The following is a 20967-nucleotide window of genomic DNA, read 5'->3' on the forward strand; positions in this document are numbered from 1 at the left end:
TCCATTTAACCTTTGACACCCTTACCAATGAAGAACTTGCCAAGCTCTACTTTAAATATACCCAAACACTTGGCCTCCACACCTTGGCCCTTGGCTCCCCCACTATTAGAAACAACTTCTCCACATCCACTCTAGCTAGGTCTTTCAATATTTGATTGCTCTCATTGAGATCCACCTGCCCCCCCCCACCATTCCTGTAAACTCCAGCAAGCAGAGGCTCAGAGACATCAAATGCTCCTAATTCTCATCAACCTCCTCTCTCCAATGCCAGCAAATCCTTTCTTAGATACAGAGCCCAGAACTGCTCTCAATGCTCCAACTGTGCTCTGACAAAATGCCTTATAAAGTCTCAGCATTACATCCTTGATTTTACTCCAGGATGTTTTCAAATTTCTGAGACACATGATTACTGGTGTGGACTGTAGTTCACGTTGGTCTCGTTCAGTTTTTCTGTTTCCTTTCTTGTTGGTGATTGGCAGGTGGGCAATATGTTACTTTTTATTGGGTGAGGGAGGGGTTGGGTGGTTGATGTCAATGTTGCTGTGTTTTTTGCATGGGAGGAGCTTGATGTTTTTGATGCCATATCCAGGTGGGCAATCTGTTAGCTTTTGTGTGAGGGAAATGTTGGAGGGTTTAGGGGTTTGATGTTTTAGCTGCCATGTCTGGGTGGACGATCTTTTAGTTTTAGGTGAGGAAGAGGTTGTGGGGGGAGGGGGGGTGTTTGGGCTTGCGGGTTTTGGTTCATTTTCTTTTTTGTGTGGGAGGGGTCGTCAATGACTTCCATGGTTATTCTGTCTCAGAGTTGTATTCTGCATACATAATTTGGTAATCAAATGAATCTTTGAATGTTTACTCCTCTTGAAATGAATGCCAACATAGCATTTACCTTCGTTACTACCAATTCAACTTGGACTACCAAGTTCCTTTGCATCTCTGATTTCTAAATTTGCTCCCCATTAAAGAAATAGTCTATGTCTTTATTCCCTCTACCAAAATGCATGACCATTGTATTCCATCTGCCACCTATTTGCCCATTCTTTTAATATGACTAAGTCCTTTTATAGAGCCATGTTTCCTCAATACTATCTACCCCTCTACCTATTCTTGTATCATCCACAAACTTGGCCACAAATCTATCAATTCTGTTAGCAAGTCTTTAACATATAATGTGAAAAAAGCAGACCCAACTCTGACCCTGCAGAACTCAACTTTCCCATAATCTTTCCTGTAAGACTATTGGCTCATATTTTGTTAAATAGGTCATGTGTGGCACCTTGTCAAAGACCTTCTGAAAATCCATGTAAGCAACTTCCATTGACTCTCCTTTGTCTATCCTACCCATTATTTTCTCAGAATTCCAACAGACCTGTCTGTAAAGCTTTCCACTGAGGGAAACCATGTTGACATCTGCCTATTTTATCATCTGCTTCCAGGTACCCGGAAACCTCACCCTTAATCCTTAATGGACTTTAATATCTTCCCAGCCACTGAAGTGGTCTATAATTTCCTGCTGTTTGCCTTCCTCCCTTCTTAAAGAGTGGAGGGACATTTGTCATTTTTCAATCCTCCATTTCAGAATCTAGTGATTCTTGAAAGATCATTACCAATGCCTCCATAATCTCTTCAGCCACCCTGTGGTGCAGTCCATCTGGTCCTGGTGACCTATATACATTCAGACCATTCAGCTTCCCAAGTACCTTCTCCGAATTAATAGTAACTACACTCAGTACTCTCCCTAACATCTTCAAATTTCTGGTACGCTACTGCTGTCATCCACAGTGAAGAGTGATGGAAAATACTTATTGAATTCGTATGCCATTTCTTTTTCCTCCATTAATACCTCTCCAGCATCATTTTCCAATGGTTTGATTTACACTCTCACCTCTCTTTCTTCTTATATATCTGGAGAAAAACTGTTTGCTATTCTCTTTTATATGATTAGCTAGCTTACCTTCATATTAGACTTTTTTCTCTATTTCCTTTCCAGTTGGCTTCTGCTGTTTTTTAAAAGCTTCCAAATCCTCTCACTTCCTCCTAATCTTTTTTCTATTGTATGCTGTCTTTTGCTTTTATGCTGTCTTTCACTTCCCTCACCAGCCATAGTTGTCTCATCTTCCATTTAAGAATGTTTATTCCTCTTTGGGATGAACTGATCTTGTGCCTTCCAAATGCTCCCAGAAACTCCAGCCATTGCTGCTCTGCTGTAATCCATGCTAGTATGCCCTTCCAATCAACTTTGGCCAACTCACTCCTCATGCCTCTGTAGTTCCCTTTACTGTACTGTATTACCAGTGAATCTGATTTTAACTTCTTCCCCTCAAACTACAGGGTGAATTCTAGCACATTATGATCACTCTTTCCTAAGGGTTCCTTTATCTTAAGCTCCCTAATCAAATTTGGTACATCACACAACACCTAATCCAGAATTGCCTTTTCCCTCATGGGCTCAACTACAGGTTTTTCTGAAAAACCACCTTGCAGGCATTTGATAAATTCATCCTCTTGGGATCAAGCACCAATTGGATTTTCCCCAACCTATCTGCATATTTCAAATATTGCCTTTTGTAACTTGCAACTCACATCCTGGCTACTGTTCAGAGACCTGCATATACAGTAACTCAGTCTTTTTACCCTTGCAATTTCTTAACTTTAACTATATCATCTGATCCTATGTCAGACCTTTCTAAGGATTTGATTTCATTCTTTACTGGTAGAACAACCCTACCTTCTCTACCCACTCTCTATCCTATTGATACTTGTGAGTGCTTGTGAATGAATCACGAAAGGTTCATTTGCACATGCAACAGGCTAGCGAATAGAGCACAGGACATTATAGCACAGTAAAGCCCTTTGGCCCATAGTATTGTGCCAACTTTTTAAACCTACTCCATGTTCAATCTAACCCTTCCCTCCTACATAGCCCTCCATTTTTTTATCATCATGTGCCTCCCGAAGAGTTTCTTAAATATCCCCATGTATCTACCTCTAAAGCTACCCCTGGCTGGGTGATCCGTGTACCCGCTGCTCTGTGTAAAAACTTTACCTCTGACATCCCACTATAATTATTTCCAATTTCATGAAATTATGCTCCTCGTAATAGCCATTTCTACCCTGGGAAAAAGTCTCTGGCTATCCATTTAGTCATTGCCTCTTATTATCTTACGCACCACCATCAAGTCACTTCTCATCCCCCTTCATTCCAAAGAGCAATGCAAACTCTCCTCATAAGATATTGTCTCTAATCCAGGCAGCATCCTGGTAAACCTCTTCTGAACCCTCTCCAAGTGCAATCTAACAAAGGTTTTATAGAGCTGCAACATTACCTCATGGCTCTTAAACTCAATCTCCTGATTAATGAAGGTCATCATATCATATGCATTCTTTACAATCCTATGAAGGTGCACTACAATGTTAAGGGATTTTTGGATGTGGTTCCTCTGTTCCTCCACACTGCTAAGAATCCTGCCATTAACCCTATATTCTACCTTCAAATTCAACTTTCCAAAGTGAGTCACTTCACACTTTTCCAGGGGGGAACTCCCATTTGCTACTTCTCAGCCCAATTCTGCATCCTATCAATGTCCCATTGTAACCTACAGCAACCTTCTGCACTATCCACAGCACCACCAACCTTTGTGACATCTGCAAACTTACTAATCTACCCTTGCACTTCGTCATCCAATTTCTTCTATAAAAATCACTTCTGTAGTGCTGGTGTGACTCACACAATAGATCAGAATTTAATTTTAATGACACTAAATGTATTAAATCAATTTCCAGGCCAGTTTCCTCATCTACCCAATTGAATTGTAGAGCCAGAGTTATACAGCATAGAAGAATGTCCTGTAGCCATCTCATCCATGCTGATTAAGTTGCCCATCCAATACTTTGCCAAAACTCCCACATCCTTCCTATAACAGGACAACCAAAACTGTGTGCAATACTCCAAGTGTGGCCTAACAAAAATGTTACATAGCTGCACTATGACATTCTACTCCTGAAGCATGTGTATACCTTCTGAGGGTGAAATTATCTTCCTACAATGGACGGTGAGTCATTGGAATTCTTCACCCCAGAGGCTGTAGAGGCTTGATCACTGAGTTCATTTGAAACTTCAATTTGAGGAAAGAGAAACAGAATGAAGAGTATAAGGGTAGTAAGGTAGAAGGGCTAAAGTGCATGTACTTCAATGCAAGAAGCATCAGGAACAAAGGTGATGAACTGAGAGCTTGGATACATACATGGAATTATGATATAGTGGCCATTATAGAGACTTGGCCGGCACCAGGGCAGGAATGGATTCTCAATATTCCTGGATTTTAGTGCTTTAAAAGGAATGGAGTGAGGGGAGGAGGGGTGACATTACTGGTCAGGGATACTATTACAGCTACAGAAGGGGTGGGTAATGTAGCAGGATCCTCTTTTGAGTCAGTATGGGTAGAAGTCAGAAACAAGAAGGGAGCAGTTACTGTCAGGTTACAGTGGGACTCAAGGGCAGACCAATGAATCCTTTTTCACCAGGATTTATCAGGGAGCACAAAGGCAACAGTCTTTCAAAAACAGAAGGCAGGCACAAATCCAAAATGGCAGGCAGAGGTCTTACTAGGAAAGACAGTCAGTCAAGAGCAAACAGTCCAGAGCACACAGGCAAAAGTCAGGTCCCAGAACAAGCAAAATCCAAAACACAGAATCAGGCAAAATCAGTTGGCAGAAGTCACAATGACAGGCTAGGACAACATGGATCAAAACTGGGATGAACTGGCAGAGAATGCTAGTCAAGGCAGGGTTTAAATGGACAGGGTAATGAGTGAAAATTAGAAACAGGTGCGTGCAAATGAGGAGACAAGCAGGTAATTGGAGGAAGTCCAAAAAGGAAAGGGGCTGGGCCAAAACCCACATGGCCAGGTGAAAGAAAACAGAAATTAAAGACTGTCGTGATCCAGAGCTACCAGCAGAGGCCCTTCAACCCAGTGTTCAAGCTGGATCCTTAACAGTTACTCTATTGGGAATATTCTATAGGCCCCCTGGTAGCAGCAGCGATACCGAGGAGCAGATTTGGAGGCAGATTTTGGAAAGGTGCAAATATAGGTAGTAGGGATAGTCTGGGTAATTATGGACAAGTGAGCCTTACGTCTGTGGTGGGAAAGCTGTTGGAAAAGATTCTTAGAGATAGGATCTATGGGCATTTAGAGAATCATGGTCTGATCAGGGACAGTCAGCATGGCTTTGTGAAGGGCAGATTGTGTCTAACAAGCCTGACAGAGTTCTTAAGGAGGTGACCAGGCACATAGATGAGGGTAGTGCAGTGGATGTGATCTACATGGATTTTAGTAAGGCATTTGACAAGGTGCCACATGGTAGGCTTATTCAGAAAGTCAGAAGGCATGGGATTCAGGGAAGTTTGGCCAGGTGGATCCAGAATTGGCATGCCTGCAGAAAGCAAAGGGTCGTGGTGGAGGGAGTACATTCAGATTGGAGGATTGTGACTAGTGTTGTCCCACAAGGATCTGTTCTGGGACTTCTACTTTTCGTGATTTTTATTAACGACCTGGATGTGGGGGTAGAAGGGTGGGTTGGCAAGTTTGCAGATGACACAAAGGTTGGTGGTGTTGTGGATAGTGTAGAGGATTGTCAAAGATTACAGAGAGACATTGATAGGATGCAGAAGTGGGCTGAGAAGTGGCAGATGGAGTTCAACTCGGAGAAGTGTGAGGTGGTACACTTTGGAAGGACAAACTCCAAGGCAGAGTACAAAGTAAATGGCAGGATACCTGGAAGTGTGGAGGAACAGAGGAATCTGGGGGTACATGTCCACAGATCCCTGAAAGTTGCCTCACAGGTAGATAGGGTAGTTAAGAAAGCTTATGGAGTGTTAGCTTTCATAAATCAAGGGATAGAGTTTAAGAGTAGCGAGGTAATGATGCAGCTCTATAAAACTCTAGTTAGGCCATACTTGGAGTACTGCGTCCAGTTCTGGTTGCCTCACTATAGGAAGGATGTGGAAGCATTGGAAAGGGTACAGAGGAGATTTACCAGGATGCTGCCTGGTTTAGAGAGTATGCATTATGATCAGAGGTTAAGGGAGCTAGGGCTTTACTCTCTGGAGAGAAGGAGGATGAGAGGAGACATAATAAAAGTATACAAGATATTAAGAGGAATAGATAGAGTGGACAGCCAAAGCGTCTTCCCCAGGGCACCAGTACTCAATACAAGAGGACATGGCTTTAAGGTAAGGGGTGGGTTTTTTACTCAGAGGGTGGTTGGTGCATGGAATGCACTGCCTGAGTCAGTGGTGGAGGCAGATACACTAGTGAAATTTAAGAGACTACTAGACAGGTATATGGAGGAATTTAAGGTTGGGGGGGTTATATGGGAGGCAGGGTTTAAAGGGTCGGCACAACATTGTGGGCCGAAGGGCCTGTACTGTTCTCTGTTCTACGTAAAATGGTGCCCAGGCAGATCATCCATGAACTTAACCAATGACAGAGTAGACGCAAAGGGTGGAATGGCTTTTCCTTGCTCCTGTTGCTGGATTTCTTGTGGCTTTCTGATTATCTGAGCCTGCTGTCCAGAGTGGTGAACACAGACAGCTACCACGTGCTCAGTGAGAGGTGGTGCAGCGCCCTGAAATTGCACTGGGCTTCTCTGGAGGGAGTGCCAGAGGCCAGAGGCAGTCAATTGGTGAATTGAAGAGGTGGGCACCGGAAGCTTAGGGTGACAGATTCCACTCTCGTCTAGTTTTTCCACCGTTTGCTGCCGCCACGTTGAAATCGTTACTGCATTTGGCTATCTCCAATAACATTACCATAACAAACCCACCCTAAGCCAATGAGGAGGTCCCAATCTCCAGCAGTTTCTGTTTTGTTTCGGGTTTCCAGCACCTGCAGAATCTTGCCAGCTTTAATGATTTCTGGTTTGGGATCTCGCTGTTTCTGCACTGTAATGTAAAACCTGAAAATGCTGGAAACACTCACCAAGTCAGGTTGTATATGTGCGAAGGAAAACTGAGGCTCGAGAAACTTCTTCAGACCTGGGAAGGGGACAAAGGCAGCTTGAAAAACTGCATCGAGAGTGGGGAAGAGGTATGCCTCCGATGGGGGAACACCAAGAGTGACCTTGTGGATATGCTGTAAACAGGTTATCTTGCTAATGAGTGAACGGAAGCAGTCAGAGTGAAAACTCAGGCAAAAGAATGTAGGGGCTGCAAAATGCAAGTGTGGGAGGAGATAACCAGCGGCACTGGATGGTTAACCAGCAACAGGTAAAGTTAACCAGAAGGAGTGAAGACTTAACTGGCAGCAGTGAGTAGTTAACCAGCGACAGGGAAAGCTAATTAGCAACTGTGAAGATTTAACCAGCAGCAGTGAGGTATAAAACAACAGCCCATAGAGAAGATGAGGGGCTGTTCTTCCAGCTTACACTGGGCCTCACTCTGACAGTGCAGGAACTACATCCTGAGGGACAGAGTGGGAGTAGACTGGGCAGTAACAGTAGCTGCTGATCACCACCATTGAGTGCCGCCCTTCCACAAAGTAATCAGCCAATCTGTATCTGGTTTCTCCATTGTACATTCAAGATTGTTTAATCTCCTTAGTACAAAAGTGTAATGGAGGATGAAAAAATTGTTACTCCAGATCCAATGCAGCACTAAAGAAGCACAATAAGATAAAGAATATAATAATAAAAACAATAAATATAAATACATAAGATAGTTTATATACATAGATTGAATATATGTCTATAAAGTGATGCTAGGTACAAGAGTATCTGTACATAAGGTGACTGACAGGAAATGATAAAGTAGTGGTGGTTGGGGGTGTGGAGGGGTGGGTTAGCTTTACTGCTTGGGGAAAGTAACTGCTTTTGAGTCTGGTGGTCCTGGCATAAGTGTTACATAGCCTCCTCCTTGATGGAAGTAGGACAAACAGTCCATGACCAGGGTGGGTGGGATCCTTCATGATATTACTAGCCCTTTCCAGGCACTTTTCTGTATACATGTCCTTGATAGCCAGGAGGCTGGTGCCAGTGGTGATGGACTGGGCAGTTTTGAATGCCCATTGCAGAGCCTTCCTGTCTGCCACAGTGCACTTTCTGTATCAAGGAGCTATGCAGCTTGTTAGCATGCTCCCTACTGCACATCTGTAGAATCATGTGAGTAATGATGTGTATTGTTCAGAGCTCCTCAGGAAGTAGAGGGATTGGTGGGCTTTCCTGATCGTGTAGAGTATATTCTGGGACCATGAGAGGTTGTGTGAGAACTCTCAGGAGTTCGAAGCTGCTCACAGATTTCACTGCTATGCTGCCGATGTAAAGAGGGGTGTGGGGAGTGTGTGCGCGTGTGTGGGTGTGTGTGTGTGTGTGTGTGTGTTCTGCTGAAGTTGAGAAGCAGAGGCCACAATATGAACATTGTAAAGCCATACACAGGCTGAGTGACCACTTTGAACTAATTGAAAAGGTATTGGCCAGAACAAATATGGATTTTAAACAATTTCTTCTCAGGGAGAATGTCTCTCAGGATATATTTGTTTGAACATTTGAACAAAACAAGTTGGGAGTTCAAAGGCAAATTAGGGCAAAGGTCCCTGGACCAATACCTTACGGAGAAGCATAGCTCTGTCCTCCCCTGTGAACACACGGAGAGTGGGTATGGAAATGGTGTGTGTCAGGCAGATATGTCAACAACTAACAGCCACAGAGGTGAATGATGAATTGTCCCTCTTTTCTTTGTTTAACTCTCTCATATCCCTCTTGCTCTTTCCTTCCCGCCCCCTCTCTGTCGTCTTGCTTAGTCACTCCCCTCCCTCTTCGCTACCTCTCACCCCCTCTATAATGGGGAAGAGGAACGTGTTGGTGTTCCCTTCCAGAACTGGAGGTAGCTGTTCCAACTTTGGAGCTCTCTTCCCCAAATCTTCCTAAACTCAGACCTCAGACAAGCAATCAAACGCTTCCTGAACCCATCCCACGTACAAAACGAGAATCGCGAGGGAGAGAGTGAGAATGGGAGAGAGGTGAGGTAGAAAGAGAGCTGGAGAGGAAAGAAGGAGTGAGAGAGAGAAGAAAGAAAGCTAGAAAGAGAGGAAGGAAGGAAAGAGAAAAGGAGACAGGAGGCAGAGAGAAAGTAGGAGAGAGGACAGTAGAAATAAGAAATAAAGAGAGAGAGGTGAGAAAGAAAGGCATGGAGAAAGAAAACTGATCATTAACAGTTGATCTTCACTTTTTTTTCAGTAAAGCCATGCTGTAATCTTACATTATTTCCCTCTGTTCTGGATTCCTATCAACAATTAATTCTGGGAGCATTCTGTGCTTCCCCTCCCCACCCACTCCTCTGACCTTTGCAACATACAGATGTTGTAGCTGCACCACTGGCTCCCGTGCCTCCATATGCCTACTCTCCCTGAGCCATTTGAGCAAGGGTGTTTTCTGAAGCCAAACCCTTCCTGGTCTTCAGGATCCATATCTCCTTAAAAGGCCTGATGTCAGATTTCTGATTGATGGTGTTTCTCTGAAAAAAATAGCTGCTCAACATTCAGAAATCAAAGGAAGTCACTCATCAGGGACCGTTAACTTGTATTCACTGATGAAGTGTTTCAAACACTGCCGCTGACTGACATAGCAAGACCCCACAGAAAACTGCAAAATCAGTGTCCTGATAGTTTTCTATTTTTAAACCTCCGAGGAGCACGTGTGTGCCAGGATTTGAAGGGGGGCCGGATACCTACCAAAGTTGCCTGTGAGAGTAGCTGTGGTCTGAAAGGGTGTTTAACTCACTGTGTACAGTGTCCTCCTGGGGTGGGTCTGCAGCCCAAATTCCAATGTCTCACAGCTACCCTATGGCCAACCCTTCCTGCTCTGAATGACTGTGCAGCTGTCTTAAGCACAGCAGGATCAACACATTCCAGTTAATCCGAATGAACTGGTTGCCCAGAGATCTGCTGCCAACCATTTAGGAGGCACTTTCCCTGCTTTCCCTTTGTTCAATATCACCCTCAGCTGTCAAATTTAACTTCATTTGGCAAAAGCCCTACATTGATGTTTAAGAGCAGGAAATATCGATTTCTTCCCCCCCGCACCTGGTTCTCCCGGCGGGTTTTGAGGAAGGAAGCTGCGGTTCCTGTCGGTACCTATCTGAGTTATACAATGAATGGATTGGGACAGATGCAGTCAGCCCCACTGCAGACACATAGTTGCTCCAGTGTCCTCTGCTCGTTTAGTGTGACCCTTCCTCCCGTTCCCATCCACTCCCTCCCCTTCCCATTCCCCATTCCTCCCTACTCCCTTTCTCCTGCCTTCTCTCCCAAACTCCAGCCCCACACCCTCCTCACTCCTTCCCCACTGCCTACTCTTTCACCACCTCATTCTGAATCACAACCTGCATCAAACTGATTCCCAACTCCCGGTAACCCTCTTGACAATTGCCCTCAATCAGAGTTCCCTCCGTGGATTTACCCCTCCCAGTGGGAACTGATTCTACTCAATTGGAGTTCCCTCTGTGGATCTGCCCTGCCCAGTGGGAACTGGTTCTTGCACCCACTCCTTCAGCATGGTTTCCACTATTAACAGTTTTAGCACTTATTGCAAGGCATCCTGTCACTGTACTAAGGGATGTGGCCAAAGCTCTGGAAATCCCTCCTCATCATGTCATGGATGGTTGCATAGAGTGATAGAGAAACCCCCCTCTTATGCTACCCTTCTCCCATATCTCCCTAAACCCTTGTTGCCCCTACCCTCCATAATTTCTAACCTCCTCTACCATCTCCTACCGTGCATCTCAAACCTCCTCTTGTTCTTCTCCACCCCCATACTCCTTCAACCTCCTCCCGTCCTACATCTCTCCTGAGGTATATTCGCCCTCCATTTTCATCTGTTTGAGCATTCCTGATGTCAATCTCCCAAGCCTGAATTTCCTCTCTAAACCCCCACTTCTTATTTAGGAAGGAACGTTAAACCAATTCTGTCAGCCAAGCTTTGGGTCTCATGTCTCCAGTAACCAACTCACTGTATCCTCGGTCCCGTCTTTGTATCTCCATCCCTCTACCTTACGCCCCCTGTGCTGTGCCTTGGGATATCCGTGCCAACCAAATACCCACCTCAGCAGATCCCACTTGCCTGTGTTTAACCTGTATCCCTCTAAACTTTTGCTGCGCCTATACTGTGCAAGTATCCTAACTGTGGTTAATGTATCTGCTCAACCATATCCGCTGGTAGCTCAGTCCATAAACAGACCTCCCTCTGTGAGCCACTTCTTTCCCTTCGCAAACAGGTTTCTGAATGATCCATGAGCCCAAGAAGACAAAGTCACTATATTTTGCTCTCCTTTGGCACAATTCATTTTTTTGTATTTCTTATTGTAGCTTGTGGTAATTATTTTATTTTGCAATGTATGGATGCTGCAAAGCAACAAATTTCATGACGTGTGTGTATATGTGTGTGTATATATATATATATATATATATATATATCAGATAGCTGGTGGTATAGTAGCATCAGCGCCGGACTTCGGAGCGAAGGCTCCCAAGTTGGAATCCAGCGGGCTCTCTTGCACAATTTCCATCCATGCGGGGTTCAGCGTCTCAACTTGGCCTCATAAAAATCTGAAAGCCTGCTAAAAGAAATGCCATCATGACAGCGTCCTGATGACTCCACTCGGAGTTAAGGGCTTTCTTCTTCTTCTTCTGTATATATCTGTATCAGTAATAATGATCCTGATTCTGATTCTGAAGTTACCTTCTCTTCCCTCTAACAAATCTCTCTCCTCTCATCTTAAACCTGTGCCTAGTACCATCGACCCGCACCCAGAGCCTTCTATACCCCTTCCATACATGTACCTATCCAATTTTCTCTTAAATTTTCTTTTAAATGTTGATAATCAGAACCCACATCAGCCACTTGTATTGCACTCATTCCACACTCACATGATCCTCTGAGTGAAGAAATTCCCCCTCATGTTCCCATTAAACATTTCACCTTTCACCCTTAAGCCATGACCTTAACCTTACATACTATTTGAGTCAAATCTGACCCGTTTTGACATTTGACAGCAGTAAAAACACCCTAAATGCCATTTTTAAAGCCAGAATTTGATGACTTTTCCTAAAGTGACCCAAAATGAGCAAAAATGAAAGTACTTAAAAATTTTATATTTTTGCTACAGATTTTTGTGCATTGAGGCCATTCTGGGTCAAATTTGACCCATATCTATTGAAATGGGTTTTAGATCTTTGAAACATTAATTAGGAATTAATCACCCATTTATTAATGTCAGATAGGCTATTTAAACATTCTAAATAGATCTGTGGTTCAAAATCTGGTATAGACACTTGTTATGAGGGGATTCTTGGGCCAGGTCAAAATTGACCTGAACCATACTGTGAAGGTATAGAATATGAACAGGTTGCCTGGGTTAAGTTCTAGTCTCAATCAACCTCAGTGGAAAAACCCACCTTGCATTTACTGTGTTTACACCCCTCATAATTTTGTGTATCTTTATCAAATCTTCTATGCTCCAGGGAATAAAGTCCTAATCAACTCAACCTTTCTCTATATCTCAGGTCTTCAAATCCCAGCAACATAGTTTTCCCCACACTCATTCAATCTTCTTTTCATCTTTCCTGTAGGTAGGTGACCAAAGCTGGACACAATACTGCAAATTTGGCCTCGCTAACATCTTATACAATTTCGACGTAACATCCCAACTCCTGTACTCAATACATTCATTTATAAAGGCCAATATGCCAAAAGCTTTCTTTACAACCCTGTCTAACTGTGACACCAATTTCAAGGAATTATGAATCTTTATTCCCAGATCCCTTTGTTCTATTGCACTACCAGTGCCCTACGCCTCACCGTATAAGATCTACCTTGGCTGGTCCTCCCAAAGTGCAACTCCTTACACTTGTCTACATTAAATTCCATCTGCTGTTTTTCAGCCCCCATTTTTTTGGCTGATCCAAATCCTGCTGCAAGCCTTGAACGTCTTCCTTGCTGTCCACTACACCCCCAATCTAGGCATCATCCACAAATTTGCAGTTTGCCACATTATAATCCAGATCATTGATATAGGTGACGAACAACAGTGGACCTTGCACTGATCCCTGCTGCACACCACTAGTCACAGGCATCCTGTCAGAGAGGTAACCATCTACAACCATTATCTGAATTCTTCTGTGAAGACAATGTCTAATCCAAATTATTAACTCATCTTGAATGCTAAGTGATTCACCTTCTTGACCAACTGCCTATGCAGGACCTTCCTCGATATGACCTAACACACACAAAGCCATGTTGGCTATCCCTAATCAGTCCCTGTCTATCCAAATACTTGTTCCAGTTCCTTAGAATACTTTCCAATAACTTTCCCACTAATGATGTCAGGCTCATTAGCCTATAATTTCCTTGGTTATTCTTAGAGCCTTTCCTAAACAGCAAAACAACTTTAGTCAGGCCCTGGAGATTTATCCACATTAACTTGCCTTAAGACAGCAAATGCCTCCACCTCTGTAATCTGTATCGGGTCCATTTCTTTGCTGCTGCATTGCCTCACTTCTATAAACCCTGTGTCCTTCTCACGAGTAAATACAGATGCAAAATATCAATGTAAGATCTCCCACATCTCTTTCGGTTCCATGCATAGATTAGTCTAGCCAAGTGAAGTTTATTGTCGTTTAATAGCATCATGTATTTATAGGCATCCGTGAGACCATGGATTTGCGCCTTGGAAGGTTTCCAGGGCGCAGGCCTGGGCAAGGTTGTATGGAAGACCGGCAGTTGCCCATGCTGCAAGTCTCCCCTCTCCACACCACCGATGTTGTCCAAGGGAAGGGCATTAGGACCCATACAGCTTGGCACCGGTGTCATCGCAGAGCAATGTGTGGTTAATTGCCTTGCTCAAGGACACACACGCTGCTTCAGCCAAGGCTCGAACTAGCGACCCTCAAATCACTAGACAAACGCCTTAACCACTTGGCCACGCACCAACACATCATGTATATATCGTATATAACCATAGAATGTATATAGAAACAAGACAATGTTTCTTTGAACCAGGGTGTAAAGCACATAACACACATAACACATGATAACTTATGAAGGTAAGGATAAAATCTACAGATGAATCCAAGATAAATTACTAACTAAAATGCATTGAAATTAAATATTGTAAGGTACGAAACAAATTAACCAGCCACACTTCGAATACGATGTGGCAGGGAGTTCAGAAGCCTAATGGCCTGGGGGAAGAAACTGTTTAACTGTTTCACATTGTGACCATTCTCGTTTTTATGAATTGCAGTCTCCTGCCTGATGGGAGAAAGTCAAAGGGGATGCTGGATCGATAGGTGGGATCCTTGATAATACTCAGATCACTGTGTGTGTGTGCAGCGCTCCTGATGACTGTCCCGATGGATGGTAGGGAGACCCCTGTGATCCTCTCAGCTGTTAACACAATCCTTTGCAGGGACTTCTGATCTGATGCTTGACTACTCCCATACCAGATGGAGAAGCAACTTGTCAGGGTGCTCTCAATGGTATTCCTGTAAAACAGAGTTAAGATGGGGGGTAGGTGCCTTGCTTGCCTCAGTTGAAGGTGCTGCTATGCCTTCTTGTTCAGGGAGGTGATACTAAGGAACCAGGTGAGGTCATCTGTAATGTGGATTCCCAGGAACTTGGTGCACTTGACTCTCTCTACAGAGGAGCCATGTATTCACAGAGGGGGATGGTTTATCTGCGACTTGCTTAAGTCACAATGATTTCCTTTGTCTTCTCCACGTCCAGGCTTAGGTACTTCCTCTCACACCAATCCACCAGCCACTCCACTTCCTCTCTATATTCCATCTCATCATCGTTCTTGATAAGGCCAACCACTGTTGTGTCAACCTCAAGCCTGATGACACGGTTTGAGCTGGATCCTGCGACACAGTCATACGCCAGCAGTGTGAACACAGCATTAGGAGCACAGTGCTCAGTGTAATGGGACAAGAGACACTACTGCCCACACGGACTGACTGTGGCCTCTCTGTTAGGAAGTCGAGTATCCAATTGCAGAGGGAGGTGTTGAGACTCACCAAGGACAGTTTCCCCACCAATTTCAGGCATATGATGGTGTTGAGTGCCGAACTGAATTTTATAAACAGCAGTTTGATCTTCCAGAGGACCAGTTTGTTCCTTGCTATCCTTTTGATTTTAATATACTTTAGCTGTAGAAGCCCTTAGGATTCTCCACCTTGTCTGCTAGAGCAACTTCATTTTGGCCCTCCCGATTTCCTTCCTGTCTTCTCTTACATTTCTTGTATTCTTCAAGTACCTCATTTGTTCCTGCCTGCCTCTACCTGCTATACACGTCCTCCTTTTTCTTAACCTTGGCCTCAGCAACTTATCTCAGGTGCTTAAGAAGAATGTGGTATCCTGCCCCAGTGACTATCATCCAGTCGCACTTAACATCCACTGTGATGAGAGGTTGGTGATGAAACACACTAACTCCTGCCTGAAAAGTGACTTAGATCTGCTTCAATTTGTCTACCAGCACAACAGGTCCACAGCAGATGCCATTTCATTGGACCCTAGTCAGTTCAGATTGGCAACATCTCGTCGACGGTTTCCAACAGCACAGGTGCACCACAAGGCTGTGTGCTTGGCCCCCTGCTCTACTTGCTTTACACTTATGACTGTGAGGCTAAACAAAGTGCCAATGCCAAATTTAAGTTTGCTGTTGACACCACTGTCGCTGGCCAAATCAAAGGTGGTGATGAATCAGCATATAGGAGGGAGGTTGAAAATCTGGCTGAGTGGTGCCATAAAAAAAACAACCAATGTCAGCAAGGCCAAGGAGCTGATTATTGACTTCAGGAGGAGGAAACCAGAGGTCCACAAGTCACCCCTAATTAGTGGATCACAAGTGGAAGTTGCCAGTAACTTTCAATTTCTCAGTGTTATCATTTCAGAGGTCCTATCCTGGGCCCGGCACATAAGTGGAATTACAAAGAAAGCACAGCAGCACCTTTATTTCCTTCGTAGTTTTGTGAATGTTCGGCATGATATCTAATACTTTGACAAGCTTCTATAGATGTGTGGTGGGGAATTTATTGACTGTTGGCATCACAGCCTGACATGGAAATACCAATGCCCTTGAATGGAAAATTACAGTCCAGTCCATCATGGGTAAAGCCCTCCCCTCTACTGAGTACATCAACATGGAGTGCTGTCGCAGGAAAGCAACATCCATCATCAGGGTCCCCCACCGCCCAGGTCAGGCTGTCTTCTTGCTGCTGCCATCAGGAAAGAGGTACAGGAGCCTCCGGACCCAGACCATCAGGTTCAAGAACAGTTAATACTCCTCAATTATCAGGCTCTTGAACCAGTGGTACTGCAATTGCCCCCTTCACTGAATAGTTCCCACAATCTATGAATTCACTTTCAAGGACTCTTCATCTCATGTTCTCAATATTTATTGTATATTTATTTTTTTTCTGTTTTATATTTGCACAGTTTGTTGTCTTTTGCACATTGGTTGTTTGTCTGCCCTACTGGGTGCAATCTTCCATTGATTCTGTTATCTTCTTAAATTTAGTGAGTATTCCCACAAGAAAATGAATTTCAGTGTTGTATGTGGTGACACATACAGTATGTGCTTTGATAATAAAGTTACTTCGAACTTTAAATATCCCTCAAAAATCAAAGTTCCCTAAACCTGTTATCATTGCCTTTTTTTTCTGACAGGAACGTAAAAATTCTGTACTCTCACTTACCAAGTATACATTTGCTAGAAAACAACCTGTCCCAATTTGCAATTCCCAGGTCCTGTCTGATACCTTGAAAATATGCCTTTCTCCAATTTAGAATCTCAACCTGGAGACCAGCCTATCGTTTTCCATTATTTACCTTTAAATTAATGGCATTATGATCACTACATACAAAGTGTTCGCCTACACAAACTTCTGTCACCTACCCTGTCTCATTTCCTAATAGGAGATCACCAAAGACAAATGACAGATTCTAAGGAGATTTCTCGGGGCTATTGAAGGTGATGGGCTATTAATGTGCAGATTACAAAAATGTCTGGAGTTGTACTCTGCAGCGTTGAGCATGGTTTTCAGTTTATTCTCATGGTGGGAACTCTGATACCACAGAAACTGGCCTCCCCCAAATCTGGGCATCTGCTCAATTGTAAATAAAGTTCCACTTGTCAGAGTGGCCTGTAGGGGGAAGTCACTGACAAAATATCCAATCAGCCATGTAAGTGAGGAGTGACAAGTAGGAATTTGCTGCTGTGAGGGGAATTGAGGAAAATAGTAAAGGGGTCTAGTTAGATAAGTCCAAGGGGGAAGAAGGATTGATACTGACAAATGACAGGTCTTTGTGGGGAACATGGCACACCCTCTCAGGGTAATTAAGTGACCTGCCGCATCTGTTCCTGCAACTGGCTTCTCCACACTGCGTTTTACTTTAATGCAAGGAATGAGACTCAAAAGTTCAAAGTTCAAAGTACATTTACTATCAAAGCAGATGTATGTGCAACTCTAAGATTCATTTTATTGCACGCACTCACGGTAAATCCAAGAAACACAATAGAAGCAATGAAAGACCATTCCCAACAGGACAAACAAAGCAACTAATGTGCAAAGGACAACAGTCTGTGCAAATACAAAAGAAAAAAAAGAGAAATAATAATAATAAATAAATAAGCAATAAATATCAAGATGAAAGTGAGTCGATAGGTTGTGGGAACAGTTCAGTGCTAAAGTGAGTGAAGTTATCCCCTCTGATTCCAGAGCATGATGGTTGAGGGGTAATAACAGTTCCTGAACTTGTTGTGTCTGTTGTGAGGTTCCTGTATCTTCTAGCTGAAGGTAGCAGCGAGAAGAGAGCCTGGCCTGGGTGACGGGAGCCCTTGATGGACGAATGCTGCTTTCCTATGACAGCACTCCATGTGGATGTGCTCAATGGTAAGGGGGGGGGCTTTACCCATGAAGGACTTTTTTGTAGGGCTTTCTGTTCAAGGGTATTTGTGTTTCCATACCAGGCCAAGTTATTTCTAGGCCAAAAATTTGGTCAGTCTGACAGAGTGGAGTTTGTCGGGAGCTGGAAACAGCTGATGCGGGGATCAGTTAGCAGCTAGCCTTAGACTGCTGAGCTGGTGTCACAGGCTAGAAATCAGACCCTGTAACATAATGAGGGCCAAACCCCACATTTCCTTTCACCGATTAAAGAAGCAAGACTAACGATGGAATGGGATGTTTCCAGCTGAAGTTATGGAACTGCAGAGGATCTCAAATTCTAGGCAACCAGAAATGCAAGATTTCAAAGGCTGGCCTCTCTCTTTGATTTCCTTGCTGCCCCCTCTAAACACTCTCATCTCACCCTCCAAACGTGCACTTCCAGTGCATCCTAATGCGTGGATTCAGTGGGAAATATCCACAATTCCCTTCACCTCCAAACCCACCACGCAGATCCTGCTTCACCCAGTCAGTTCCACCCGCAGAATTTTTGTTGTTCTAGATTACAGTATCTGCAGTCCCTTGAGCCTCCTTGCAATTCTGGATGTCCTATAGATACCCAGCATGAATGTTTTATCTTGACTTGAAGTTGGACCCATTCAGGCCAGAATGGTACATTCACAGAGAAGTGTGATCACGTGCTTTCTCAAATGACAAGCCAGCAAAACCAAGTCCACTTGGAGTGTAGTTGAGCAAAGATGACTCTATCAGTGGGACGTTATGTTGCGGTTATAAAGACTTCGTTGAGGCCTCATTTTGAATATTATGTTCAGCTTTGGTCACCCCCTTATAGGAAAGATACCACAGGTGGAAAGAATGCAGAGGAGATTTATGACGATGTTGTGAGGATTTGAGGGACTGAGTTATAGGTTACACAGTCTAGGACTTTGCTCTTTGCAGCATAGTCATACTTTATTGATCCCGGGGGAAATTGGTTTTCATTACAGTTGCTCCATAAATAATAAATAGTAATAGAACCATCAATAGTTAAATAGTAATATGTAAATTATACCAGGAAATTATGAAATAAATCCAGGACCGGCCTATTGGCTCAGGGTCTCTGACCCTCCAAGGGAGGAGTTGTAAAGTTTGATGGCCACAGGCAGGCATGACTTCCTATGACGCTCTGTGCTGCATCTCGGTGGAATGAGTCTCTGGCTGAATGTACTCCTGTGCCCAACCAGTCCATTATGTAGTGGATGGGAGACATTGACCAAGATGGCATGCAACTTGGACAGCATCCTCTTTTCAGACACCACAACTAGACACCATAGGTGTAAGAAGAGAGGGTAAACATTTAATAACAATCTTAGGGACAGCCTTTTCACCCAGAGCCTGCGAAGTAAATGGAATGAGCTGCCAGAAGAAGGGGGGAGAAGACAGATAGCATTAAAAGGTACTTTGACAGGATAGGAAAAGCCTTGAGTGACGTGGGCCAAATGTTGGCAAGTATGATTAGCTTAGATGGGTAACATGGAGAGAAAATTGAAGAGGGTGATGAATACAGGACTTACGCTGTTATATTTGAATGAATACTGTATATGAAATAAGGTAAATGTTGTAGCATAGTTATAAATTGGTAGGTGTAACATTGTGGGTATCATTGAGTTGTGGCTGAAAGAAGAGCTCAACATCCAAGGATACAAACCATACCAAAAGGAAAGGTACATGGACAGAGCGGGCGGGTGTCTCTGTTGGTAAAAAATGAAATCAAATTCTTAGAGAGATGCTACATAAGATCAGAAGACACTAGCAGGGATGATGGCAGAACAGCAATAGCTGAAGTTTCTGGGGGTAAATTGGAAGGCACAGGATCAGTTCATTGCATTCAAGAAGCATCCTGAAGGGAAGATAAGACAACCATGGCTAAAAGGGGAAGCCAAAGACAGCATTAAAGAAAAAAGATAGGGCATACAAAAAGAAGCAGAAAGCTAGAGCCCATGGTATTACAGGAAAGGTGCCAATGTGGACAGAAGATTGGATGACTGGCAGGAGGAAAAGGATGCAAATATAGGGGGCCTTTTCTAGTTGGCTGTCAGTGACTAGTGGTTTCCCACAGGGGTCAGTAATGGGACAGCTTCTTTTCACATTATATACCAACGATCTGGATGACAGAATCGATGGCTTTGTGGCCAAATTTGCGGATGATATGAAGATAGGTGGAGGGGTAGGTAGCGTTGTGGAAGCAGGGAGTCAGCAGAAGGACTTAGACAGATTAGGAAAATGGGCAAAGAAATGGCAGATGGAATATAGTGTAGGAATGTACTTTGGTAGAAGGAATAAAGGCATAGACTATTTTCAAAACAGGGAGTGAATTCTGAATGTGGATGCAAAGAGACTTGGGAGTCCTAGTGCAGGATTCCCAAAGGTTAATTTGCAAGTTGAGCCAGCAGTAAGGAAGGCAACTGCAATGTCTCCATTCATTTCAAGAGGACTAGAATATAAAAGCAAGGATGTACCACTGAGGCTTTCTAAGGCATTGGTCAGACTGCACTTGGAATTACATGAGCAGTTGTGGGTCCCTTATCACAGAAAGGATGTGCTGGCATTGGAGGGGGTCCAGAGGAGGTTGATGGAAGGGGTAACGTATGTGAAGCATTCAATGTCTCTGAGGCTGTACTCACTGAATTTAGAAGAATGAGGGAGATCTCACTGAAACCAATTGAACATTGATAGGCCTAGATAAAGTGGAAGTGGAGAGGATGTTTCCTATAGGGGGCGAGTCTGGGACCAGGGGGCACAGCTTCAGAATTGAGGCTCGTCCCTTTAGAAGAGAGATGAGCCAGAGGATGGTGAATCCGTGGAATTCCTTGCCACGAATGGCTGTGGAGGCCAAGTCATTGGATATATTTAATGCGAAGGTTGATAGGTTCATGATTACTATGGGGATCAAAGGTTAAGGGGAGAAGGCAGGAAAATGTGGTTCAGAGGGATAAATCAGTCATGATTGACTGGTGGAGCATTAACGATGGGCCAAGTG

General features: G+C 43.8%; 1 protein-coding gene across 1 annotated transcript in view; it reads left to right on the top strand.

Moving 5' to 3' along the window:
• LOC140191194 (CD209 antigen-like protein C) overlaps positions 1–20967 on the top strand; it is a 74372-nt gene that overhangs the window by 4693 nt on the left and 48712 nt on the right. The gene's annotated exons all lie outside the window — the stretch shown is intronic.

Source organism: Mobula birostris, chromosome 32 (genome assembly GCF_030028105.1).
Source record: "Mobula birostris isolate sMobBir1 chromosome 32, sMobBir1.hap1, whole genome shotgun sequence".
Taxonomy (NCBI): domain Eukaryota; kingdom Metazoa; phylum Chordata; class Chondrichthyes; order Myliobatiformes; family Myliobatidae; genus Mobula; species Mobula birostris.